The 27,379-nt window shown below is 60.8% G+C and overlaps 1 pseudogene; it reads right to left on the bottom strand.

Annotated features, from left to right (window-relative positions):
* Positions 1-2,459: 2,459 nt before the first annotated feature.
* Positions 2,460-21,407, bottom strand: LOC128147305 (maestro heat-like repeat-containing protein family member 2B; annotated as a pseudogene).
* Positions 21,408-27,379: the final 5,972 nt, after the last annotated feature.

The following is a 27,379-nucleotide window of genomic DNA, read 5'->3' as shown; positions in this document are numbered from 1 at the left end:
GCCTCAGGCTGCCCAGGTGCACCTGAGGTGATGCTCTCTGTGATTGGCCGCCTGCTGCGGTGTGCTGCCCGCCCTCCCCTGAGGCGACGTTTCCTCCGATTGGCTGCATGAGATTGCTCCCTTGCTCCTCCCATCCCGTGATGGGGCAGGCAGCTTATCAGTCACCTGTGTGCTTTGCTATTGCCAGCTCTGATTGGTGGAGCTGGCATGCCCCGCCTCCAACCATCACCGCCGCCCCCCCCCCCAGCACTGTGCCCAGCTTTTTGCACTCTTGCCACCTTTCCTGCAGGCCTCGAACCTTGACTGGTGGGTTACCTATCGATCACATGCCTTGCCCCCGCCTCCTCAAGTGCGATTGGCTGTCCTGGGTCCACTGACTCCCCAGGGACTGCTGGGGGGAGGTTGCCAGGCAACCAACTCCACCTTTAGGGCTGAGAGCCTCAGGATGGAGCTGTGGGCCCTGAGGAAAGGCTGGGGGTCATCAAAGGCGGGTTTGGACCCTAAACCTGAGCATTTCGGCCCGAAACATGAGGCTCTGGGCACTACAAAGGACAGGCGTTCAGTTTGGATCACACGTGGGGTGGGACCCGCGGGACAGGGGGCTGAGGCTCACAGGGGCTCGCAGCCGGGCCAGCGTGCACAGCAGCCCAAGGGACAAAGCCCCGTCTCTGCTGGTGGTCTCCCTGTGTGGAGCTGCCCCTGCCCCCTGCAGATGTGCAGAGGCTCGCTGGGGGTGAGGAACAGCACCGGTGGGGCCTGGGTTAACGGGCAGGGGTCCGATGGGCCAGCCAGATGCTGGTGATACGGTCGGGGCTGTCCTGGGCTGTTCCCTGCACCAGCGCGGGCTGGTGCTGGAGGTGGTCATGCCGCGGTGGGAGGGGTGGCGAGGAGATCCCCATGGGCAGTGGGAGGGCACGGCAAGGCCCCAGGACCCCACGGGGAGACCCCTGCTCTGGGGTCTGTCCCGGCATGACTCCATTGTCCCCAGCCCGGGAAGATCTGAGAGGGGCCCCACAGCTGGCAGCCCCCAGCCTGGGTGTCACCCACACGTTGTCTCACCAACCGCGGGGGTGCTATTAGGGAAAGAACAGATACGCTCCCCTTTCGGTGTCTTTTGATGAGCTTTAATTAACTCCGTGGTGCTGGCTGGGGCCAGGCATTGCGGAGGGATTCCTCTAGCGCCTGCCTCACTCGGAGGTCCCTGTCGTCCTGCGGTCCCGAGAGATCTGGAACAACACCACAGGCAGCGCCGTGGGGACCTGGTCCCGGCCAGGTGCTCCCCTGGCCACCCTGCTCCAGGGAGCCGTTTGCCAGGGATCTTCCCACAAAAAGAGACATCCCAAGCAGCAGTATCTCAGTAAAAGCCCTCTGAACCCTTCCTTCCCCATCTCCTGCCTTACCTCAGCAAAGAAAGCTGTAGCTGTCACCCGCAGTTTAACTGAGCAGGAATCCAGCCACGGCAAGAGGTTCTTCACCAGACAGGGGGAGACGAGCCCAGCGTGGAGCAGGACCCTGTGCAGGGGTCACAAGCGAGGGACACACAGTTACCCAGGAAGGCCACAGGCCGGGCCTCCAAAATTCACTTGCGCCGATGCAGACACTATTCTTCAGCTCCCGACGGCTTCCCGGGCATGCCGGGAGGGTCCCAGCGGCCATTTCCCTGGGCACAGCCCTGCAGGAGTTGGCCAGATGCATCCCTGGGGCTCTTACCTGCTCAGGAGACACACCCCCTCAGGGTGAGCCAGGGGGTCTTCCAGGCGAGCCCACACTGCCCAATTCACGAGCAGCTGCATCCATTTCTGCGCCATGCATTTGCCCAGCACCAACTCTAGAGCTGAAAGGAAAACCCTGGCAAAAGAAACAAAACGCAAAATAAACCAACCCAATCAAACAAAACAAGTCCAAATAGCACCACCGCCAGAAACCCCAAGAACTCTCCAATCACAGCAGGTTAGGGGAAGACTGATCTGCAGCAGCGCTAAATACCCCTGGAATGATGCTTCACAGCCTTCCAGACTGCAGCTAACGACACTGGCATTTTCTTCATGCCCCAGACCCACCGAAGCAGAAGAAAACCCACGCCTCTAGACCGACTCCACGCTACTTATCAGCCAAGGCCAACACCTCATACCTCTTCCCACCAGCCTTTGGCCAAGAATGACACCAGTGCCCGCAAGAGTCACTGCTCCCAGCGGGGGTCCCTTGAGGGAGCGCAATGCTATTGTGCGCGCAAGGGTACGCAGGAGGCAAGATGACGGCCGTCCGCAGTATGAGCTGCGTAAGACCTTCCTGCCTGGGAGCTGGAGTTTCTCCATGAAGGAACAGAAGTAAAAGCAACCACGACGACCGCTTTCCACATGTAGGAAGTGGGGCAGGCGAAGCCCTCCCTCAGCCGCACAAAGGCACATGCCTTGGCACGGGGAACTGAAGCCAGCCCCTCCATCTGCCCCTTCGGCTCCTTACCTGCACGGCTTCTCCACGTGCATTTGGCACTCGAGGAACAGTTCTCCCCAGCTGCTCACGAGCAAAAGCAGCCTCTCCTCACCCAGCATTTCACTGGCCCACCTCAGGAGGCTGGGAAGGAGGTGGGGAAGCAGTTGCCTGAGCTCCTCCGTGCTCCTCAGGGCAAGCACCACCTCGGAGATGGCACAGGTGATCTGCGGAGAAACGTGACCAAGAACCACCTGTTCAGGGAAGGCCTTTTCCCACCAGCCTGGTTCCCCCGCGTGCCCGGGGTGGGGGGTCACTGTCCGCAGTTGTCACTTCTGCGACAGCCTTGTGCCTCAGGAGTACCAAACTGGCCTGGCTCCCCACGCTCCTTGAGGCCGGCCCAGCACAGCGCCCTGCGAATCTCCACGGGCACCCGCAAAGGGCACCCGACTCCCTTGCGCCCAAGTATGAGTTAGCAAGCAGATGCCAAGCTGCAGAAATGTGTCTGCCGTTGAACGTACCGTCAGAGTCTCCAGAGCAGTCTGACGGTCGTGCCGCTCACAAGTGGAGGAGCCCGTCCCCGGGCGGTCGTTTCCTGCTCTGTTTAGTTTCTCCGCTAAGCACCTCAGGATCCGAATCCCAAGGATGCTTCTCCCCAGGCTCCTCCACAGCTCCACCGTGTCACTGCGAGGGAAGAGACGTTCACCCCTGAGCCCGCATCCTTGCGGTCCTGCGGTGCCCTCAAACCTCCTCACCTGCAATGGGGCTTACAACGCCCCACTCACAGCAGAGACACAAGCACGCAGTCTTGCTCGGGCAGAAAAAAAAGACCTGCTTCTCAACGGGACCCCCCAGGGCAAGGAAGCTGCAGGGTCCCTGTTTGACTACAGTGGGGAGGTGGGTAGTGCACGTACCTGTCCATGAAGAGACTCTTCTGGAGGAGACTGCTGATTACGGGCTCCTGGTGAAAGCGGGTGAGGAGAAACACTGCATGGAGCAGGAAGGGCCTGTGGGTGCTCTGCTGCATGTAGCTGTAAAGGGTGTCCAAGATTTTTGGCACCTGAATGGAAGAAGAGGAGAAAGAAGGGCTCGGTGCATCCTTTACCCCCTCCTGTGGGGCCCAGACACAGTCATTCAGCACATGAGCGATGCCTGCTCCCTTGACACAGAGTCCAGATCCAGCTCGAAACCTCACGCCTTCCACCCTGCCTGACCCTGGCTCACATCTGGAGCCCAGTGTGCTCTTGGCAGTCGTGCACATGCACGCGCACACGCGTGCACACGCTCACACGCACAGCCTCAGTCGCTGCGTGTGCCTGGGCCCAACCGTATGAGCAGCTGCGTGCCCTGTGTGCACACAGAGGACTCGGACCCATTTCACGCTCAACGCTTGGCTAACTCTCCCCATGCGTCTGTAGCGATGCAAGGCCACAAACAAACACGCTCTTCGAGACCCTGAAGATGCCTTGCAGGGCCTCTGCAAGGGCACGTGTCTCCTTCCAGAGGAACCCAGTTCTCCAGGGATGCTTTTCCTTGCCTCTACCCTCCTGAGACTAACTTGAGTTAGTCTGCACTGCTTGAGCCACTGGTGGCCCTAGAGCCCAAGTGGAGCGCAGCAGAGCGTGAGCGGAGAACAGGAGCCTTGAAAGGGCAGGCACAGCACGAGGCCAGAGGCTCCCAGGCTACAGATGGGCAGCAACTAGTGGCTAAAGGAAGGGCACCTCACAGGCTGGGTAACCCCACAGTCGGGGAAAGCAATGAGAGCAATGAACAACTATCCAACCTGTGGAAAACCTAGCATGCCCAGCAAAGCTCAGAGTAGATGGAATTGGGGACCAGTGAAGAAAGAGAAGGGTGAGGTGGGTCCCGGGGCAGGGAGGACTGACAGTGACCCCAGAGGAAGGGGAGGAATGGCAAGGTTGGTGCCTCCCAGTGCCTCACTCATGGGAAGGACCCGGACCAATGGCAGACTTTGGACAAGAAGTGCCCATAGCCTTGTCACCAGCTGGAGCAGGCGCCAGCAGCGGGTGCTAACGCACGACTCGGACCATCAGTAGCCCCTTGGCTCGGCACACAGGCGGCATTTCTTGAGCCCATGCCAACTGCACAGGGTGTAGTGCAACAGCCAACAGGAGAAAAGACAAAGTCTAATGGAAAAAAAGCTCTCCTTTACCTCCTGGACTATTTCCTTTCTGCATTCCACCAGGAAGACGAACACCCACTTCCACACTGCTCTTGCACATGGGGGCATGACATGCAGCAAGCTGCCCAGGACGGCAGTCAGAAAGTCCACAGCCTGTGCTGCAGGGATGCATCTGCAAACAGCCTGGAGAGAAGTCAGGAACAGGAGAGCCCGCGTCACAGCTCTGCCCCAGCGATTCCGAAAGGAAAGGCAACTTGACGGGACCGTTAGTTCAGCAGTCACAGAGGGGCCAGTCACTTGACCCTCCTGCTGTGCCTACAGTGCTGCTTACATCTGGTGCCGCTAAGCGATTTGGAAGTGTCTACCCCTTGTTGTTTGCTTATATACCGAATTTGTATTCTGACAAGAGCACTCACGCACACACACGTGTGTGCAAACGCACACATCATGGTGTCTGCTCCAGCGTGCCTAAAGGACGGTCTTGTCTCAAAGCCTCCTGTTACTTGCTAACAACAGCTGTCCTGGACAGCTCGCTCTGGAGACAGAGACTCTGGAGGGGAGCAGGGAGACGTGCAGGAGCCCAGGAGCTGGGCCCCCACCCCACTGTTTTGGGGCCAGTTACCTTTGTTATTTCGGTACAGGTCTCCGCCGAAGTCTCGGTGTCCGGGCTGTTCAGCTCCTCACAAAGGCACCAGATCTCATCTGTTTGCGGCACCTTCATTCTCTTGGCTGGAACAAACAGCAGGAGAGGAGTCACGTCTACAGAAAGCCAACCTCTGGCCCCAGATACCAATAAAGGAGAACCCAAGTGGTGGCAGGGAAGGCCACAGGGAAAGCCAGGGCCCTCCTGAACGTGGGGCAGCGGGATTTCCTGAGCCCCATAAATGGCTGACATATCCCGGGCTGGAAAGAGCCCTCTTCCTCCTTAAACCATTTGCTGGGGCTTCAGGGTTTCAGCAGCCTCTGCTCCTAGCAGCTGCGTCCCCTATTCCCACACAGGCCACCATCGTCTCTGGGAGGCAGGAAACCTCCCTGTGACTTCCTCAGCACAGGCAGACCCTGCTGCCTGAAGAGGAAAGGGTGCAAACACAACCCTTTGCAGCACGCTCTGGGCCTGCAGCTCAGATCCCTCCTCCCTGCCCAGTTTGCTCTGGGCAGCAAATTGGTTTCCTCTCTTGTGCTCAACAGGAGATTTCTTCCCTGCCAGGGATGACTTTGGAGACTGCCTGGGTAGCTGCCTGTCTCTCCAGGCTGAAGGCAGGGAGCGAGGGGGAAGGCAGCCTCTGAAACGTCAGGGACCTCATCCGAGCGAGCTGTCTGACCACCCTCTGTCTCTCCTGCAACGTGGAGGGGGACAGTCCCCAGCATTGGTGACAATGTCCTGCTCTCAGACAGCAGTGAGGGATGGCCCTGACCACCCAACCTCATGCACGCCCCGGGGAGGTGGGACTCAACAACACTCTCTCAGGGATCCTTCCTGAGATGGGCTGGGAGGCAGAGGGCTAACAGGGTGGGGGCACAAAACCAGCCGAGCACGTTGCCTCCCCCTTCCCTCCACGGGACCCCGGTGGTGCCAGGCCAGGAAGGCAGGGAGGATCGGGCTGAGCGAGGCTGGGAAGCGCCTGCTCTCCTCACCTTGCATTTGGAGAAGGTAGCCAAGGCAGACCCATGCCCTCTGGCGGCACGTGGCCAGGCAGTCGCTGGTCAGAGACCCCAGCAGTCCCACCAGGGAGCCGAAGTGCTTGTAGGGACATCCTCTCTGCAGGGGACAGCAGCAGGAAAAAGGTTGCAGGCAGCCCCAGCGCCCGCTCGCCTCTACTGCCCTGCGCAGCGACCAGGCAGAAGGGCAGGCAGAAGGGCTGCCCCGTAATCCCAGGGGCCCCGAAACCCAGCACCCAGCCGGGCAGGGCTCCTTTCCAGGGCCACGAATGGTGGGAAGGGGGCACCAGGGCACGCAGAGGGTCCCTACTCACCATGAGCTCGCATCGCTCCTTGCAAGCGCCCAGCACGTGGGTGAAAACCTGCAGGGCTCTCTCCCGCTCCCATTCTTTGGCTGAGGTGAGCCAGCCCTTCAGGACCTGGGGCAGGGTGCATCTCTCTCGCAACGGGAATCTTTCTCTCCCCGAGATCCCTCTCCCTCTCCCTTCTTCTCTGGCCCCTTCCTGGCGCATCCCCCGCCCCACCAAGCACTGGCCCCGCAGCCTTCACCGCCTCGCGCTCTGCAGCCGCCTCTGCCCTGCGTCAGGTCTTGCTGCCCTGCTGGCGTCTCCCCGCTCTGGCCTTCCCCCCAGGGCTGCTCTCGCCCAGCTCAGGGCTGGCTCTTGGCTTTCCCTCCATCAGGGCCCACTTCGCTGCCTGTCCTGAGGCTGCAGTGGCCGGGCGCTCCTGTCCCCCAGCCCCGGCCGGATGCACAGCCCCAGAGCAAGGAGCCAAAGCCCCATTTGTCTGTGGGAAAGGTATCCACCTCCTATCACCCACTAAGGTCTCGATTCTCTGCCCTGGCAACGCTTTCCCTGTTGCCCCGTGGCTACTCACGTGGACCACGTCGTCAAAGCAGGCAGAGGTCGCCTCAGCCTCCAGAAGGGTTTCTATGAGGTGGCCCAGATCTTCCATGCCTCTCCTGTGCAGAAGCTAAAAGCAGCAAAGGAGAGCTGAGGTTATGCATCATGGGGGCTGCCAGGGCGTGCTGAGGTGGGATCCTGACCCAGAGGTGGGCAGGCGCTGGCCGGTGCGTACCTCCATGTTCACAGCTGCCCTCACACTCTTCCTTCCCTTTTTCATCCGCTCCTCGGAAGGATGGGACAAAACACTCTGGCAGCACACTGCCAGCAGGTTGCGATTTTCCTTCCCGCTCAGAGGCGGCCTCAGCTTGCTGGCCAGAGGAAAAAGGGAGACAAAACAGAAAGGGGATTTACTAGCCCTCTCCAGGGTGGCTTAAACCACAACTGGGTCCCTCCTAATCGAGGGCCCCAAATCCAACGCCCCCAGCCCATGCCAGCGAGCACTGCCTTCAGCTCCAGCAATTCCTACCTCCTCCCAGGCAGCAGGCAAACCCCCACCAGCAGGTTAAGGAACCCCTGGGGCTCCCTTCTTCTGGGAGACACCTGGAATGGGGAACACCCTCCCACTCCACAGCCCCAGCAGCTCCTGGCCCCATGCTCAAGCTGGGCTGGGGCACACTGGGAGTGCCCAGAGCCTGGGGAACAGACCTCACCTCAACTCCTCCAGGGCCTGAAACACTCCATACACCAGCGAGTCCCAGGGCTCCCTCTTTATCCAGGCCTGCAAGTCCCAGAGACAAGCGCAGAGTTGGCAGCGGGCAGGGACACGGGACAGCCCTCCCGCCGCCCCGGGGACAGGCTCTGCTGCCAGGCCTGGGCAGATGCTGCCCCATCTCCCCCACGGAACCCCAAAGGCACTGCAGGAGGGACCCTGCTCCTCAGCCACAGCCACCCAGGACCAGCACCCAAGGGCCCCACCAGCTCCGGACACAGCTCCAGGAGCTCGCGTGAAGCCGAGAGACCATCGTGCCTCTGGGGAAACCAGTCTGACGGCGCAGCCCACAACTCCCCCGTGTGACGGCTCCAGCTGCGGACACTCACCAGCAGGGTCCGCATCGCCTCCTGCTTTAAGGAGAGCTCAAAGCTGCCGCAGTCGCCCACAGCCTGGATGGCACAACTGACCTCGGCGATGCTCTGCACCAGGGCGAGCTTGAGCTGCAAGTCCTGAGGCCAAAGAGAGCAAAGCACCCCTTGAACTCTTTGAAGAGCTGAGAGGTGGAAGAGGAGCATGGGCAGGGGGAACCCACGGAGGGCTTGCATCTGGACGTTGAGGACAAACCCCTCCTTGGGAGGTCTTTAGGAAGAGACCGCCCATCTCGGTACACCCCAGCCCCGAGGGGCCGGAGCTGGGGCACCCGGGCATCCCCACCCTACGCGCCCTGTGCTCCTACCCTCTGTTTATCTCTGGACAGCCTCAGGATGTTGCCCATGATGTCTTTATCCACACAGGTGAGCAGCTGCTCCTTGGGGGCGTGCAGTGCGATGCCGCCGTAGGTGCGCATGAGAGCAGCACGAATGGTCTGGGTTCTCTCCATCTTCTGCCGCCGCTGTACCTGTGTCGACAGAGATGCCCTGAGACGTCAGCCCCGGGACTCCTGCGGGCTCCTGCGGCAGGCCCTGCCCCGCACCCTCGCCAGCTCCTTGTTTCCCCCAGCACCTCCCAGCAGCTCCCCAAGCCACTCCTCAAGCTGCGAGGGCTGGGGCCGGGAGTTGTTCCCACCCCGCAGCTTGAGTTCTCTCTCTTGGAGAGGGAGGAGGTGCAGCCAGCATCGCACACGCTGCCGGCTGTTATACCACTGACTCGAGAGGTCGGGGAGCTGTCTGGAACCTTTCTGCGGACAGGTACCCGACATAGCCTGTCACGGTCCTGCTCAGAACCGTGCAGCCTGTGCGGGTCAGTGGCGCAGATGAGCCCGGTCTGCTCACCTCCCCAGGCCAGGCTGCACTGCTCTCTCTGCAGGGCCCTGCCCTGCCCAGAAAGGCTTCCCCACAGCCCCCAGGTGGGGAGCAGAGCCAACGAGACCTCACCAGGCTCCTGCTCCCAGCCCTCAGCTTTGAGGAAGGGGCAGAGTGTCACACTGCGCCCACCCCCTTGTCACCAGCTCCTGCTGAAGTTAAGTCAGGGCAACGTGGCTGCAAGCAAGCAAGCAAGCAAGCAACCGCTGCAGCTGCCCCAGCTGGGTGGCTCTGACCCACCAGGTGCCAAACCCCATCCTCTCCAAAGACACCTCGGGGGCCCCAAGGCCAGGATGTCCCCTCTGAAACACAGGTCTCGGGTAGCTCTTCCAAGAAGGTTAATCTAAAGGCAGCTGCCACAGTGTGGCTGCTGCAGGTGTACAAGTGGAAAGGCGGCCAAAAAAGGAAAGCCAACCAGCAACCCCCTCGTTCCTTTACCTTCCAGCCCGTGGAAGCCTGGTAGGACCAGTCTCTGGTGAAAGTGGCAGAGAACATAGTCACCGTGCCCAGGACCAGGTGGAAGTGGCTCTCGGCAGCGTGGGACACAACAGAAATCATTCCCTGCAACCACAGAGAAACGGGGAGTCGGTTCCAGTCCAGGCATTCAGCCGTGGCCAGCGACAGTGGCCAGGCAGGACGTTGCAGCAAGCAGGAAACAGCAGCAACGGGGAAAGCAAGGAGGTCTGGAGCTGGGCCAGGAGCAGCCCTCCCTCTCCCCCAGGAAAATCCAGGGGATGCTCAGGACAGGAGCATCACCTCACCTTGGCCTCAGACAGCTCCACAGGGTTTGTGTCCCGCAGGAACCTCAGCACCTGCCCTTGGACGTGTCTGAGGTCCTGACAAGCTGCCAGCACCGTCCCAAGAGCCTTGTACAGGAAAAGCTGAAAGAGAAGAAGCCGAGCCCGAGATGCAGTCACGGCCCGACCCGTCAGGAGAGGGCTGGCCCCAGATGGACCCGACCACCTCCGGGAGCAGGCAGAGCCGGCCACGATGCCAGGCTGTGGCCAGCCGCTGGGGCAGCCCAGGGGAAACGCCTTTTGGGGACGAGGGAAAGGAAAGCAGTGAAATCTGCCTGCGTGGGCAGAGCACCAGCGCCAGCTCCAGCCCCAGTGCCGGGCAGGACACACACCTTCTCCCAGGAGCCGGCAGCAGAGCTGCCCAGCCGCTGGCTCAGCTCCTGGCTCAGGCCTACGGTCCAGGCCTCGTCCTCGACGGGCTCCAGCGACGCTCGCAGAAACTGGTGTGAACAGGAAAGGAAGCGAGTGTTCCACTTGACCTTTCCAGGCTCACGTGTCCCGGGACGCTGCGGGGGAGAGCTGCCGGGAATGGCAGTCTCTTCCCCCACCCCACCCAGCCCTCTTTTTTCTCCTAACGCCTCATGTGAGACCCCCCGGCAGGCCGGACTTAGAGGAGGAGGCAGTGCTAAGGCGCGTGCCACAGCGTTAGAAGGCATTAGCCATCAGCCGTGGCATGTGTGCAGGCAGCAGCTCCTCTTGAGTGGGCAGGCACCTACTGCCGGGGGAGGCGCAGGGTGCTCAGGAGGTGCCCCCACCTCCTGGTGCCTACACAGGCAGCCCCGAGCTTCCTCCCACAACTTTGCTCCCTCTTCTCCCCCCTCGATTTGTGACACCCCCCGCGAGGATGCTGTACCTTAAGCACACGGCGCTCCCACTCTGCAGAGGCCAGGGAGCTCTCAGTTCTGCCTAGGAAGCAAGAGGAAGCAAAAGCTCTCGCAGCTATTTAAGCTCACACCAAAGACGAGTCCGGCACTCTCCTCTGCAGTCCGACCTCCCAAAAGTCCCAGGCCATCAGGCCGGAGAGGGCCTACGCGAAAGCCCTTGCGAGGCCAAAGACACGGGAGGGATCCCAGGGGCAGTCCTCAGAGGCATTGACTCAATCTGGGGAAGGACGCACTGACCGCAGCAGATCCCCACTGAGCGACTGCAGCTCCCAGAACAACTCCAACCACCCGGTCCCAACACACGTTTTCTCCCGAACCACCCACTGCCTTTTGCCCATTTCCAGCCCTTCTCCCAGGCTACTGCCGAGGACAGCTGCTGCAAACCTCGCCTGGCCTGGGGACTTGGTCCTCCAAAGCCGAGGGCTGCACCCCCGCCAGGAGCACCAGTCCCGTCCCTCTCCCAGACACCATCCTTTGGTGATGCCAAGACCTGCCCTCCGAGGGGACATCAACGGCCCCGTCCATCCCCTGGGCCGAACTGGTGCCAGGGGACAGCTGCCCCCAGCCTCAGCACCGGCTCCCTGGAAGGGGAAAGGCAGCGGAGCAAGTGCTGGGGAACTGGGGGCAATTCCCCTCCGTCGCGCCGGGCAGCTGCGTTTTCCTGCCCCCCTCCCTCCCCTCCAGCCTCTCCCTCCCCACCTGCACTTTACCTTCCAGGTACTGCAGCAGGAGGGGGATCTCGGTCGCCCACGCCACCCCCAAGCCTCTGTGGATCCTGCCGTGGAGGGCCTGCAGCAGCTGCAAGGCAGCGACTGCGCGTTCGCGGCTCGGGTAAGGAGCTGCCGCCACCACCTAGAGGAGGGCAGGAGAGAAGGGTCGCTCCTGCCGCCAGAGCCACAGCTTCTCCCAGCAGGGAGCTCGGGAGGGAGCTCGGTGCCGCTTGGCTGGCAGCAGGCAGCCGATGGCTTCACCCAGGGTGCTGCCAGCCCTGAGAACGGAGTGGGATCCCTGACGGGCTCGGGCATGCTGCCTCCTGCTTGGGGGCTCCCGGCACTGGCCTCAACAGCATCTCTACCCCGGGATCTCCCACCACCCCTGGCCAGAAAAGCTCTTTCCCCAGGGCCCCGCTACTCACCAGCAGTCGAGCCAGCAGGGCCTGGGGAGCCGGCAGCCGGGCTGTGGGGAGGCAGAAAGGCTGGCTGAGCCGACGAGCCTCACACCTCCGATAGCCCCACACAGGGCTGAGGGCTGAGAGCAGCTGCGCTGCAATAGCGCTGGCTGGGGGGCTCCCCAGGGCTGCCCAGCAGGAGATGAAGGCAGCTCCAGCACGGCCAGGAGCGAGCCCCGGCTCACCAGGAGAGCGCTGCGAGCAGGAGAGCCGGGCCTCTGCGCCGGGCAAGGGGCCACGCAGGGCAGAGCGCCTCGTGCCCAGCAGCAGAGCCTGTCTCTGCCCTTTGCTTTTCCTGGGCTCCTGCTCAGGGCTGGTGGGGCGCAGGGAGATGCGGGCTGGCCTGACCCCTGGCCAAACCCAGCAGCAGCACTCGCTGGGGCTCCTACCTTGCTCCTGGGAGTCCATGGCATCCGGCTCCTCCTCCTCCTCCTCGCACCCCGCTCTCTCCCGTCTCTCAACCAGGGCTCGGAGACAGCGGGAGAGCGGGATCAGCATGCCGCTGTACTGGGCTGGCACCACGTACTGCAGCAGCCTCGGCCACAGGAGCTGCAGAGAAGAACCGGGCAATTCGCCACACTGGCATTTCCACTCAGCTCGAAGACGAAAAGGACGGGCTGCATTTCCCTGAGCCTGGTGCGCTTCAGCGCACGAGGGGACAGGCTCAGGGCCTGGGGGAGCACAAGGAAAAATGTCCTGAAGGCAAGAAGTGGCCACAGCAGCAGGGCAGAGGGCAACTTACTTTGGTCATCCCTCTCAGAGTGACGTCCAGGGAGCCCAGGATGTCCATGCACAGGGCTCGAATTGCTTTATCCTCTGGGTTTTCCCAGGCAAAAAGGCCTCCTGCCACCTGTAAGACAGAGTTGGCAAACCCCCAGTTCCTCTCGGCTCCCAACTGATGAGGCTCAGGCACGCCTCACCAGTGCTCCTCTTGCTCCTGTGCCCGCCTCCCTCCTGAAGGCCAGACGGACCCAGCTCGAGGACCGGGTCCCAGACCCTGGGAAGGACTGGGAAGCCTGGGAGCAGACAGTGCCGCTGCTTGTCTACACGGGCCCCTGGGGCCCAAATGCTGCTGTCGTGCCACCAAAGCAGAGGTGAGGAACGTGCCCTTCAGCAAGGCTGTGCTCAGTGCCAGCCCTGGAGGCAGCACACCCAGCCCGACGGATGTGGAGGAGCACCCAGAAGCCCTTTCCTTTGCCCTGCTCCCAAAGCAGAGCCTCCCCGGGCCTCAGAGCAAAGCGACGCACATGGATCTCCCAGCTAGAGGGAAGGTCCGGCCAGAGGGAACGTCCTCGGCCAGTCAGCGGGAGGCTCGGCCGTCCCCAGCTTTCACCTCCTGGGCACCCGGCTGAATGCTGGGAAATGCTCACCACAGGGACTGCCAAACGGCCCGTCCCCTTGCCAGAAGGGATGTGGGCCCCCAGACTGTTACTGGATGGGCAGGGTGTGCTTTGGAGGGCCAGAGCACGAGAACACCACAGAAAGCTCCTCTAGCCAGGCCCGCCTGTCTGCACTGGCTCTGTTTTGCTCACCGTCCATCAGCATTTAAGGATGGAAGATGGCCTGCCCCTACAAGACCCTCCCTTTGCAAGACGGCTTTGCCGGAGGCGCCTGTGGGCACAGCTCGGCACCACAGTGCCGGGTGGCATGCCGAGGTGTAAACCCACGTCATCCACTGACATCTCCACCAACATCGGCACAGACACCCACGAGGAACGGCCATTCGGAAGCGGCTCTGATGGCAGTGCCAGCGCCGATGGCTCTGCAGCATGGAGCTCTCCAAGGCCAAGGCCGCCGGCAGGAGCTCTCAGCAGGGTCCAGGCACTGGTCAAAAAAAAAAGCCCTGGGTGTCCTGCTCTGCCCTTACCAGTCTGCCCGAGGTCCGGCTGAACTCGCTGAAGATGTGCCCCACCACATCCCATGGCCAGCAGCTCTGGGATCCGGAGCTGAGCAGCTCCCTGCTGAACTCCAGAACCGCCCTCCGCACCTGCCAGGGGGGGAGTGTGCTTATGACCCTCCTGTTCAAAACCCAAAGGGTTTGCTTGGGGGCAGCCTTTGTGGCTCGCAGAGAGGTGGCAAGGCCACGGCAGAAGCTTTCGCTCCTGGCGTCAGGGCTGGGCTTCAGCACCAGGCTGGACGGGCATTTGCCCCACAGAGCACAGTGACCTCCCCGCTCCACTCTGCCAGCTCTCCCCAGGGACGAGCCATCAGCCACCACCTGGGCAACGCGCCAGCACTTCCCCAGGCCCCCTGGCTCTGTCCCAAGGGAAAGGGTTTCTCTGCCTCCCCTGGTGGCACCCTCCCTTCCCAAACCAGTTCACCTGGGCACTGGGGTCACTGCACAACGAGCACATGGCCTCCACCACCTGGGGCAGCTTCCCTCTCGCCGCACGTCCTGGAAGAGATACGGAGAGGTGTGCATTGAGGCAGAGCCCCAGCGGCAGAAGGGATCCCCTGAAGCTTCCAATGGGACAGAAGAGCGGGGCCTGACTGGCTTCACGGGAAGCAGCGGCGTGGCCGGAGCAACCCCACTTCCAGAGGCACGGCTATTTTACAGGGACTGAAGGCTATGGCAACACAGAGAACACGAGAAATAGCACGGGTACGAGCAGCTCCTGTGCAAAGGAGCCCACCTGCCCGCCCACCAGCCTGCCCGTGTTACAGAGCTTGGAGCGTCGTCCCTGGTGTGCCGGCATTTCTAACTGCCGGGGGAGAGCCCTGTTGCGGGGCGTCAGCTCGGCTGGGGGACCCGCTCTTCGCAGCTCCCTTTGGGTGCAGGTGCACCACTTTCGGCCCGTTCCTGCTGTCAGCCCAGCAGCCCCAACCCCTGCCTTGCGTCCCTGCTCTGTGGCACTGACCGTCAGAGTGGGCCAGCACTCCCAGCAGGCCCAGGGCTGCCACGCGACTGGCCTCACTCCCACCGCTCAGCTGGGAGTGCAGAAACATGCCTGTCTCCTCGGGGCGCATTCGTGCTGCGGGGAAGAAATCGCATTCTGCATCAGCAGGCAGCTGTCCCCAACAGCCAAGGACAGGGAGAGAGCTGCCACGGCATGGCGGGCCATCGCCCAGTCTCCTCTCCTTACCCTGCAGCATGATGCAGCGGGACAGCACTGCCTTCTGGGCCAGGCCAGGCTCCTCGGTCACATCAGAGAGCTGTGGGAACAAGGTCCATTTTAGAGAAAGTGGCATCAGTGCTGAGAGGGACTGAAAAGAAACGGTGCTCTCCGTTCTCCTCTCCCTGGGCACTCTGGGCATGGGACCCACAGCCGAAACCCAGCCCAGCCCACAGTGGCCCCGGGCACGCACAGAGGTTTGCGGCAGCCCAGGCTGCCCAGGAGCTGAGGCTGAGCAGCGCTGAAAGGCTGCCCTTAGGGTGCTGGCGCTCCAGAGTCCTCCTGCGACTTGGCCGAGAGGGAAATGGCTGTGGGAACTGGGCTGCCCCTCAGGCCCATTCCAAACAGCCAGGATCAGGCCTCCTGCAGCCTTAAGGTGGCACCTGGATCGAAGTCCTGGCGTGCTCCGGGCCTGCAGGAAGGTCCCAGCGGAGGAACGCCCTGCTCTGCCCTGCCAGCCGGCAGGTCTTTCCCCTCCGCGGCAATCACGGGTGCAGGCCCCAGGCTTGCGGCAGGGCGCAGGGCTCCCCTTACCTGGCGGTGCACAGCGGTGCTGATGGCAAGAGCCGTGCTCTGCGGGATTGGGGTCTGAACTCCCACCAGTATCTCCAGGACATAGCTGAGGCTCTACAAGAGAACGGGGGGGAAGAGGAGGCTAAAGCCACCTAAAGGCACTTGGGAAGGGAGAAACCCAGAACATCTGCGATAAGGGGAGTCCCTAACATCAGCTCCCAGGGAAAACCCCGATGAGCAGAGCAGCATCAAGAGGGTCTCTTTCCTCGGAACGGAGCCCGGGCTTGACAACTCAGTTTCCCACTCATCAGACCTTGCCAGTCGCCTCATGGGACTGGACGTGGCCCTGGGCATTCGGGCAAAGCTCTTCCTGCACACAGAGCTCCAGGGAGCTGGCAATGCCTCCCTTCCCGAGCAGATGAGCCCCGGGGACTCTTGCCTCGCTCCCGCCCTGCCCCGGGTTTCTCTTTTCTTGCCCAAAGAGCCCAGGAAACCTCAGGCCTCCTCTGCTCTTCCTGTTCCTTCTCTAAGGGCTTCCCAGCTTCTCCTGGCACCCCACAGCTCCCCAGTGCCTCTTAGCACTCGCACAGACGCACCCCAGCAGCCACGCCGGGCCCTGCGCAACATCTCACCTTGGTGACCTGGGAGGTGTCTCGGACCTCCTTGTATTGCTGCAGGAGCCAGAGGAGCTGCTCCCAGGTATGGTCTCGGTGCTGCTCCTCATGCAGAAGGACCCCCAGCATGGCAGCCACTGCCCCGAGGACAGCCTGCTTGTCCTGAAGAGGGAAGGGAGAGGCTCCGCTTGGAGGGCTGAAGGTCTGCCTAGTGCTCAGCATCCCCTGGACACCAGTCTGCCCTTCCCACTGGGAGGGGTTTCCCTTTCCCTTCTGCCCTGCAGAAGAAGGGCTCGCTCCAGAGGAGAGAGAGCACTTCCCCACCCTGGTACCCCAGCCCTCTCTGCAGAAAGGCCCCAAGGCTCGGCTGCTTCCCGTCGGGAAGCCCCTCGCCCCTCTGCTCGCACCCCACTGGGCAGAGACTGACCCACTGGCACGGACATCCCTGCTGCAGCCCCAGGCGTGGAAAGCAGCACTTCTCACCTCTTCCTCCTTGCAGTCCAGCCAATTTGCCACCACATAGCGGAAGACCGGGTAAATGGCTTCACAGAACTGTGCCACCCCCCTTGCGAGGGAAGGGGCATTGCTCCCAGCTGCACAAGTATGTATGGACTCCTTTCGACCATTGCTCCAGAACTGCAGCAGGACAAAGGAGAAGGGAACATGTGAGAGTCTGCAGCAGGGACGGTATCTTGCATTCACGCCCAAGCCTGCTTTAAGGACAGTCCCAGGCTCGGCAGGGCTCAGCCCAGGACTAGATCTGGATCCGAGGGCAATCTGTGTTCTTGAGGTGCCTGGATTCAAACACCCCACTGTTTCTCTCCTCCTCACACCCATCGCACCTTCTCCTCAACAGCCCCTTCCCCTCTAGCATTTCTCACTGCAGACCCTTCCCTTCCCTTCCCTTCCCTTCCCTTCCCTTCCCTTCCCTTCCCTTCCCTTCCCTTCCCTTCCCTTCCCTTCCCTTCCCTTCCCTTCCCTTCCCTTCCCTTCCCTTCCCTTCCCTTCCCTTCCCTTCCCTTCCCTTCCCTTCCCTTCCCTTCCCTTCCCTTCCCTTCCCTTCCCTCATACTCGCCCTTTCAGAGCAGGGAGTTTAATCCCAGAGGGAAGCGGAGAAACAGAAACCATGGGAAGGGACCCCAGGAGTTTCTCTGTGCAGCGCTGCCGTGTCCTGCCCACAGAAACCTCCAGGCCTTCCCCCCGCTCCTCCTACACACTCGCTGCATTTTGGGATTGCCATGGGCTCACACCCACTGCGTTCCCTCTGAGATCACAGGGAGGCATCGAAGGCCGCCCCTGCCCCTAGGACCCCAGCCAAGGAGCCGACACTCACCACTGCAGACGGCATGCAGGACCTCGCCGCTCCCCACCTGGGTCAGCACGGTGCGCAGGGCGAGCAGCGTCATTCCCACAAAGGGGATGCACCGCAGGGCTGCAGAGGAGGCAGGGACAGAGGGACCGAGAGGGTCGGTGAGAGAGACGGGAGACTGGGGTCCATCCCTGCCAGGGCTGGGGCTGCTGGGCCACGCAGGACGTGCCGGAGGGCGTGGGACGGGCTGCCTTCCCCAGGGGGGACACAGGGAAGCCCTTTGGGGAAATGGGGAGGACGGTGCGGGGCCAAGACCCCGCGGGTTTGTCTCCAACAGGTTCCCGCCCTTTGGGAACTGGGATCGGGCTGATAAGGCAGAGCTGCCAACTGGCCCTGGCACGGAACAAGGAGGCACGGCAACTCCGTAGCCCCCCAGTTCAACACAGGGCGTTTAGGGAGGGGGAGGATCCCTTCTCCTTGTTATCACAGATCTCTACCCAAGGCCCAGGGTGCCATACCATATCTGCGGGCCATTTTGCCCAAGGTGAGGAGCACAATCTCATCAGGGACCTTCCTCATGGCCTTCAGGTGGCTCTGGAGCTCCGACATGACAAAGTGGAAGTGGGAGCGGGCCAGAGCTACCAGGACGTCACTCGCAGCCATCTTCACGTCACCTGTCACACCCTGCAAAAGCGTCACAGGTTAAACACTCCGGAGAAAAAGGCTGAGGCACTAGGGCAGGCTGAATGACCCCATCTCCTCTGCAAGACCCCTCGGGACAGCTGTGCTCGGGGCCGAGCGGCTGCTGCCTCTCGTACCCCGGGACAGGCGAGCAGTTCCCTGGCGAGATGAGGGAGGCTTTTCCCCAGAACAGCCCTGTGCTGCTGCCCCCTCTCCCTCTCCATGGAGATGCCAGGAACAAACTGCCGCAGACTCAAGACCCCCCTGGGACCTCTCTGTGGGGCTGGTGGGTTGCCACGGCTCTTCCTCAAAGCAGGACAAACAGTGTTGAGCTTGAACCCAGCTGTCGCTCAGGTCGAAACAGCCCCGAGTCCGCTTCTCTGCACAGATCTCTGCCTCCCTGTGGAGTGATTGCTAGAAGTGACTTACCAATATGTTGCCCGCACCCCCTTGAGGGAAGGCAAAACCTCCGGGGTGGAATGCAGTGGACACGCAAGGAATTGGTTCCCTAATAATTCTCTATGCAACGTAACCTGCAACCTTAGATGTTAGCAACACCAAGGGAGTTTGGTGTGCTGACCCTAAGAGAAGTAACACGGAGGGTGGAGTGGAGTGGAGACGCCACGGCCAGTCTCTGTGATATCATCGCAGGGATAGGGAACTGGAACGGTAAAACGGTAGGTCCCTGCATTGAACCCACGGAAGCAAGGAGGTAAAATAATGGGGGTTCTGTCAACCTGCTGCCCTACTTCTGATTTATCTCCTAAGTGTCCTGTCCTGGGGTACTGACACGCAAAATCACGTCCTCTGGGTGAACTTTGCTCATTATAATACCAAAGCACACCTCCATCCCAAAAGCTACCCGCCTCCAAAGTGCAACCACCCCTCACTAAGCCTGTGCTCTGAATTTTTTCTAGCATGTCCTTTTAAAAGCAAAGCGAGAGAACTTAATACCAATCAAAGTAAAGGCATGCATGACTAGAGTCACTCAAGCTCCAGCTAAATAGGAAAATAGTATAAAAAGGCCCAAAGAGAGGGGGACTATTAGGGAAGATACCATCATGGACAAGTTGGGAGGACAGCACTGCCTTCTGGGGTCAGTCGACAGGCTGAACCTCTCTTCCCCCCAGAGGGACACCTCTTGGGTGAGATTCGAACACTCGGCTGTACCGAGTGCTTTCCCGGGAAACTTAGAATTCTTTAGAGCTCTTTTTCTTCCATAATTTAATGCGCTTGTAGTCGACTATATTATTATTTGCACCTGCCTTGCAGACAGCGTATTTATCACCGGCAATCCAAAAGAACCTGTACTCCTTTTGCTTTAATAAACTGCACTGTTCATTAAAATCTAGCCGTGATAGTTCGTTGAACGCGACTAAATTGAAAGTACAATGCGCTATTTGTGCATCCGTAATCGTGATAGTTCAACGTATTGAACGCGACCGGACTTACAGTGCTGAACTGGGCATCACCCAGAATCTAAGCTTAGCCGCCCCCAGCCCCTCTGACATCTAAGGACAAGCTGGAACGCAAGGGGGTTTATTTTCTGCCAAAAGGCTTTACCCCTTAACACAACACTCCCCTCTCCAAATTCCCTGTCATGACGAGTCCCCAGAGCCTCTCCCTTAGGACCTCTGCCGGGTCTGAACAACCGAGGAACAGCTCTGCGCCACTCTGTATTTCCCCCCAAACCAGGGGCAGAGGCAGGCTGCTTTGGTGGCCTTGAAAGAGAACAAGCTCACCTGGGCCGCTCGCATGTCACTCAGCGCCTCTGCTATCAGGCGGTTCACAACGCCACTCGTCAAACAGCCGTCGTCTCCCCACAAGACGCTCTCCAGCTCCCGGTACGTCTCCACTCGGTCACCCTGGGGACGGACCACAAAGGGGAGGGATGGGACTTGCTTTGCCCTTGTTCCCAGGGAGCCGCGAGAGAGACCTGCTGCCCCCCAAATCATCTGCGTGACACAGGCACGAGGGACGAGTTGCAGGCATCGGTCAGGACAGCCACGGGGAACAGCAGGATCTTCCGCGGCGCCTCTGACACTAGCAGAGAGTCAGACAGGGAGATCGACTCCACCGGGGCAAAAGGCCATGTGGGAGCCTGGGAGGTCACTCCTGAAAACGGGGGACGCGGAGGTCAGGGGGAAAGTGCCGGACAAGGAAGGGCGTGACTGTTCACTCAACTCCTGCCTAGATTTTGGCTAACCCAGCTCATGCTAAGGCCTGATGTATGCTGGGAGCAGCACCATTAGGTCAAAGCGAGAGCACCGCGTAGGCAGGACAGGTGGCCAGAGAGAGCTAAAGGGCCATGATGCAGCCATTACCAGCTGCGGATGGCTGTCTCCGGCAGCCATTACCTTTTGTCTGGCAGTTTCCTCAGAATCCACTAACGTAAGGAAATGGTATAGACCCAGCCTCCAAGCTGGAGGGTATAAAACATCAGCTTACTCAAAAAGCTTTTGAAGCGGATCCAACAGCAGCTGAACTGCTGAGGCTTTCATGCTTCCCGGTGTGACACAGGGGACGCCCGCACCGTGATGGAGGAGGAAGGGTGAGCGCTCTCTCCGTTGGCTGGGTAATTAATGCTTTTTTTTGCTCATAGGTGCACGATATTAAGAGTTACAGATTATAAGTTATGAAACCTTATGACTTGACTGGTGAAGAAGTGAATTCACGTGATAGACGAGTCTGGGAAAAGGGAATTGAGCCCCCGCTTGTCATGTTTGTTTATTGTATTTCTTAATGAGCTCATGAAATAAAGTTTAAATCACAGCATATGTTGTCCTGTACATTTGAGAGATCCAAATGGACCGTGACAAAGGGGAAGGCATGGGAACGAGACCGTGCCCTGAGGAGGGGAAGCCGTGAGCACCCTGCGCCTTGGGGCACAGTGTTGCTCCTCGCACGGGCAGGAGCCCCAGCACTGGGAGCTCCCGGGGAAAGGAGTGGGGAGCAATGGCATTAGTCCAGCTTGAGCAGCAGGATCAGCGCCTGGGGACAAAGTGCCTGCAGGAGGGCAGAGGTGCTGTCAGGTGAGACGCCCCTCTGCCACGGCACCCGGGGAAGCCAGGGGCATGGAGGGGAGCCCTCAACCCCCACCTCACCTCATGGTCTTGCAGTCGCTTTAGCAGAGAAGTCCCGACGGCCACAAAGGTAGTGACGGCCGCAGGGACAGTCCCCGTCACCCCGCCTCTGTCCTCAGAACGCGCAGGTCTGGACTGGGAACGCACGCATGGGCAGAGAGCTGCAAGAAAAGAAAGAAAAGGCTTTGCTGGCTGCAGGGCTTCGCACCAGGGAGGGGTGAGGATCTTCCCAGACTGCCCCAGCACTAACAGCCTGTGCTGGGCTGTACTGGCAAGAGGGAAGTCAGTGGGATGAGGGGAGGGAGTCTTCCCCTCACCGCAGCAGTGGGAAGACCACCTTGGGGGACTGGGCCCATTCTGGGCTCCTCAGTGACAGAACGGCAGCAATGCGCTGGAGCGAGTCCAGCACAGGGGCCCTGAGCTGGCCAGGGGATGGACATGGGCTCCGCAAGGAGAGGCCGGGAGGGCTGGGGCTGGGCAGCCCTGACAAGAGCCGGCCAGCCCAAGTCACCTCTGAGCGGTCCCCAGCTGCCTCACGGAGGGCCGGGAGAGGATGGAGCCAGGACCCCCTGGGACGTGCCTGGCAGCAGGATGAGTGGTGATGGGGACGCAGCCCCCAGCACCCGGCTGGGACAGACACTGCCTCCAGCACGTATCAGACCCCAACCTCCCACCAGCCCCTCACCTGTGAGCGCTCTCATCCTCCGCATGGGCAGCAGGATCCCCCGGATCGACACGCTGCTCCTCCAGGCAAAAGCCATGAGAAACTGGGGCAGCACCAGCCCCAGGAGGAAGATGTAGAGCCCAACCATTGTGACCTCACAGAGGTCTCCTGCGACATGGGGACATGTGCTGGGGACGCAGCAGCACCCTGGGGACCCCCCCAAGCCCAGAAATGCAGGATTTTCCATCACTTGAATTTGCTCATGGTCCTCAGTTTTAGCAAAGACTTTCTCCAGACAGCCCTTCCCAGCTCTGTCCCTGGGAAGACTGGGACTTCTTTTCTCTCTCAAAAGAGAAGACTTTTCCTTAGGCAGGGGACTGATACTGGTGGGGTGTCCCAGGCCCTTGTGCCTGAAGGCAGGAGTCTGGAGAAGAACAAGCAGCAGTGGGTGGGGATCAAGTCAGGTGAAAGGCAGAACATTAAAGCAATTAAGTTTACTAAGAGTAGAGAAATGAGTCTTATGACCATCAAGAAGAAGAAATGTTTTTAGAGCACGCTACTGTTAGTGTCTTTAGTGAAAGTAGAACTAAGGCAAATTATGTGCTGGGTTGAGCCCAGGTGGGAGCTTAGCCCTGCTCCCCAAGCTGGGCAGGCAAATCAGAATAAGGAACTGCTGCCATCAGTTTTCTTTCCCTCCTCTGGCCTTGCTGAGGGGACTGAAGAGCCTGTGTTTTTTTCTAGAGCCATAGGACGCTTTGGGTTGGAAGGGACCTTAAATGTTAGAAGGCTGTGGCATAGGCAGGCAAGAGGGGAGAGGCGTCCCTGGGTGGGCTCGAAGCACCAACCTTTCGGTTAACAGCCGAACGCGCTAACCGATTGCGCCACAGAGACTCCCGAAGGGAGCTCCCTGGGGCTTCCCAACGGCAGGCAGATGTTTGGCCATTGCCAGGGAAGCAGAGCTTCCTCACGCGTAATGGTGACTTGGGAAGAGAAACACCACAACCCTCACTGTCCACCCTTCATCTAGGTCTTTCAGGCCTAGGGCCACCTCTGCCCTCCACCAAGGCACCCGGAGTAACCCCCTTGGAGGAGCTCTACATGTCTGCGGTGGGGACGTCCGTCCATGAGAGATCTTCAGCAGAAGGTCCCCTTCCATCCCATAGTGACCTGGGAAGCCAAGTCACCAGAGGCAGGCCTTGCCCTAGTCTTGCTTGCAGACCTTGGGCTTAGACAGCTCTCTCCAAACTCCTTGTTTCAGTATCATCCCTCTCTCTGCATCTGCCCTCTTGATTCAGCTAAGGATGTCATTCTCCAGCCTGAGGAGCAAAAAGGGTCGACCACAACTCTCCTCCCTCCTCTGCCAGGCCCAGCCTTGGAAACCAGCTGGCAGCGGCGTGGGCAATAACAAGGGGTGGGAAGTTTAGGCAAGGGGCACGGGGAGGCATGGCCCTGGTGAAGGCTGGGGCCTGAGACAGCATTCCCAGAAACAGTCATGGACATCCCTCCCCACTCCTTCTCCTCCCTCCACCCCCCGGACTAGTCAGGCAGCCCTAGCTCCAGCTGTGCTCCTCTGGCTCCAGCTGTGCTCTGCCCCTCACCCTTCACCTTGAGGTGCAATGGGTGAGGAAGCCCCCGTGTGTCCCAGAGCCTTCGGCCCTTGGATGAGCAGACTTCCCCTCAGCCCTCCTTCCTTGCTGGAAGGCCCCCACCCATCTCTGCTCCCTGGGGCTCAGGGCGATAGGGCCAGACCATGGCGGGAAGGCAGGGAAATCTGCCGGCCATTGCGGGGACACCCCAAGTGAGGTGGGGTTTGTCCTGGCCTCTGGAGGGATTTCTGCCTGAAGTTTTGAGAGCAGCAACAGGGACAGCCACATCGGAGTGAGTCGCCCATGGTGCCTGTTCTGCTCCCAGAGCAGGGAACGTCCCACAGCCCAAGATCTGGGTCCCAGCACCCCAAGAGCTTGGCCCCCTCCCAGCCCTCCACGCACAGGCAGAGCCTGGGGACCCCTCACCTCCCACGGAGGTGGGCTGGCACGGTGGGACGGTGCAGCCTGGCCATGCCCTGGGGGACCACGGCTGTAGGAGTAGGGCCGTGCTGGCCTGGGGCTCCTGGGGGCACTGTGCCCCTGTGGGAGCTGGTCCTCACCTCCTGACCAGTGTCACAAGCTTCCCACCAGCCCCTTGCCTGGCCCAGAGCTTGCTCCTCTCCAACGAGTGGGGCAGGAGGGGGCTGCTGGGGGAACCAGGGTGTCAAGAGTTAGGCTTGTATTTGCTCAGAGGAGAGTATGCTCTCTAAATAGCCTGTCTTCAGCAGCTGCCGTGGTTGCTCTTGATGTTGTCCCGGCTAATACAACAGGCTGGCAGGCAGAGCTCAGCCCCTTGGAGCTACTGCCTACGGTGCGAGCAGCAAGTCAGCGGCGGGGAACCAGGAGTTAGCAGCAGGTCTGAGCAGCTCTGTGCGGTTGGGAGGAGGCTCAGGCCATGTGAGGGCACTGCAAAGCCCGACGTGCAGGGGGCCAGGGCTCCCGCGTGCCTGGACCCGACCCCCTGCAGCGGTAGGGCAAGATGGGTTCCCTCCGAGCCCCCCTCCTACAAATGCCTGCCGTTGGAGAACGTCCAGCTCAGTCGCTTGCCCTGTGCCTGGCACACTCAGCTCCCAGGACTGCCGGAGCCCTCGGCACTGCAGGTGCCTAAAGGAAACTCCTGGCCCCAGCACCAGGCCTGGTGGCCGGCGTAGCCCACCTTCTTCTCCCATGGGGCAGCACAGGTGGGGAGGGCTGTCAGTCTCCTCCCTTGAGGCGGTGCTGCCTCGGATTGGTCCCCTCGGCTGTCACTGTGCCCTGGTTTGGGGCCCGCCCTTCCCTCAGGGCGGCCTCTGACTGGCCCCAGGCCTCAGGCTGCCCAGGTGCACCTGAGGTGATGCTCTCTGTGATTGGCCGCCTGCTGCGGTGTGCTGCCCGCCCTCCCCTGAGGCGACATTTCCTCCGATTGGCTGCATGAGATTGCTCCCTTGCTCCTCCCATCCCGTGATGGGGCAGGCGGCTTATCAGTCACCGGTGTGCTTTGCTATTGCCAGCTCTGATTGGTGGAGCTGGCATGCCCCGCCTCCAACCAACACCGCCCCCCCCCCCCAGCACTGTGCCCAGCTTTTTGCACTCTTGCCACCTTTCCTGCAGGCCTCGAACCTTGACTGGTGGGTTACCTATCGATCACATGCCTTGCCCCCGCCTCCTCAAGTGCGATTGGCTGTCCTGGGTCCACTGACTCCCCAGGGACTGCTGGGGGGAGGTTGCCAGGCAACCAACTCCACCTTTAGGGCTGAGAGCCTCAGGATGGAGCTGTGGGCCCTGAGGAAAGGCTGGGGGTCATCAAAGGCGGGTTTGGACCCTAAACCTGGGGATTTCGGCCCAAAACATGAGGCTCTGGGCACTACAAAGGACAGGCGTTCAGTTTGGATCACACGTGGGGTGGGACCCGCGGGACAGGGGGCTGAGGCTCACAGGGGCTCGCAGCCGGGCCAGCGTGCACAGCAGCCCAAGGGACAAAGCCCCGTCTCTGCTGGTGGTCTCCCTGTGTGGAGCTGCCCCTGCCCCCTGCAGATGTGCAGAGGCTCGCTGGGGGTGAGGAACAGCACCGGTGGGGCCTGGGTTAACGGGCAGGGGTCCGATGGGCCAGCCAGATGCTGGTGATACGGTCGGGGCTGTCCTGGGCTGTTCCCTGCACCAGCGCGGGCTGGTGCTGGAGGTGGTCATGCCGCGGTGGGAGGGGTGGCGAGGAGATCCCCATGGGCAGTGGGAGGGCACGGCAAGGCCCCAGGACCCCACGGGGAGACCCCTGCTCTGGGGTCTGTCCCGGCATGACTCCATTGTCCCCAGCCCGGGAAGATCTGAGAGGGGCCCCACAGCTGGCAGCCCCCAGCCTGGGTGTCACCCACACGTTGTCTCACCAACCGCGGGGGTGCTATTAGGGAAAGAACAGATACGCTCCCCTTTCGGTGTCTTTTGATGAGCTTTAATTAAGTCCGTGGTGCTGGCTGGGGCCAGGCATTGCGGAGGGATTCCTCTAGCGCCTGCCTCACTCGGAGGTCCCTGTCGTCCTGCGGTCCCGAGAGATCTGGAACAACACCACAGGCAGCGCCGTGGGGACCTGGTCCCGGCCAGGTGCTCCCCTGGCCACCCTGCTCCAGGGAGCCCTTCGCCAGGGATCTTCCCACAAAAAAAGACAGCCCAAGCAGCAGTATCTCAGTAAAAGTCCTCTGAACCCTTCCTTCCCCATCTCCTGCCTTACCTCAGCAAAGAAAGCTGTAGCTGTCACCCGCAGTTTAACTGAGCAGGAATCCAGCCACGGCAAGAGGTTCTTCACCAGACGGGGGGAGACGAGCCCAGCGTGGAGCAGGACCCTGCGCAGGGGTCACAAGCGAGGGACACACAGTTACCCAGGAAGGCCACAGGCCGGGCCTCCAAAATTCACTTGCGCCGATGCAGACACTATTCTTCAGCTCCCGACGGCTTCCCGGGCACGCCGGGAGGGTCCCAGCGGCCATTTCCCTGGGCACAGCCCTGCAGGAGTTGGCCAGATGCATCCCTGGGGCTCTTACCTGCTCAGGAGACACACCCACTCAGGGTGAGCCAGGGGGTCTTCCAGGCGAGCCCACACTCCCCAATTCACGAGCAACTGCATCCATTTCTGCACCATGCATTTGCCCAGCACCAACTCTAGAGCTGAAAGGAAAACCCTGGCAAAAGAAACAAAACGCAAAATAAACCAACCCAATCAAACAAAACAAGTCCAAATAGCACCACCGCCAGAAACCCCAAGAACTCTCCAATCACAGCAGGTTAGGGGAAGACTGATCTGCAGCAGCGCTAAATACCCCTGGAATGATGCTTCACAGCCTTCCAGACTGCAGCTAACGACACTGGCATTTTCTTCATGCCCCAGACCCACCGAAGCAGAAGAAAACCCACGCCTCTAGACCGACTCCACGCTACTTATCAGCCAAGGCCAACACCTCATACCTCTTCCCACCAGCCTTTGGCCAAGAATGACACCAGTGCCCGCAAGAGTCACTGCTCCCAGCGGGGGTCCCTTGAGGGAGCGCAATGCTATTGTGCGCGCAAGGGTACGCAGGAGGCAAGATGACGGCCGTCCGCAGTATGAGCTGCGTAAGACCTTCCTGCCTGGGAGCTGGAGTTTCTCCATGAAGGAACAGAAGTAAAAGCAACCACGACGACCGCTTTCCACATGTAGGAAGTGGGGCAGGCAAAGCCCTCCCTCAGCCGCACAAAGGCACATGCCTTGGCACGGGGAACTGAAGCCAGCCCCTCCATCTGCCCCTTCGGCTCCTTACCTGCACGGCTTCTCCACGTGCATTTGGCACTCGAGGAACAGTTCTCCCCAGCTGCTCATGAGCAAAAGCAGCCTCTCCTCACCCAGCATTTCACTGGCCCACCTCAGAAGGCT

Source organism: Harpia harpyja, chromosome 10, assembly GCF_026419915.1.
Source record: "Harpia harpyja isolate bHarHar1 chromosome 10, bHarHar1 primary haplotype, whole genome shotgun sequence".
NCBI lineage: Eukaryota > Metazoa > Chordata > Aves > Accipitriformes > Accipitridae > Harpia > Harpia harpyja.
Note: the sequence above shows the minus strand (reverse complement) of the source record. Positions and strands in the feature narration are given on the sequence as shown.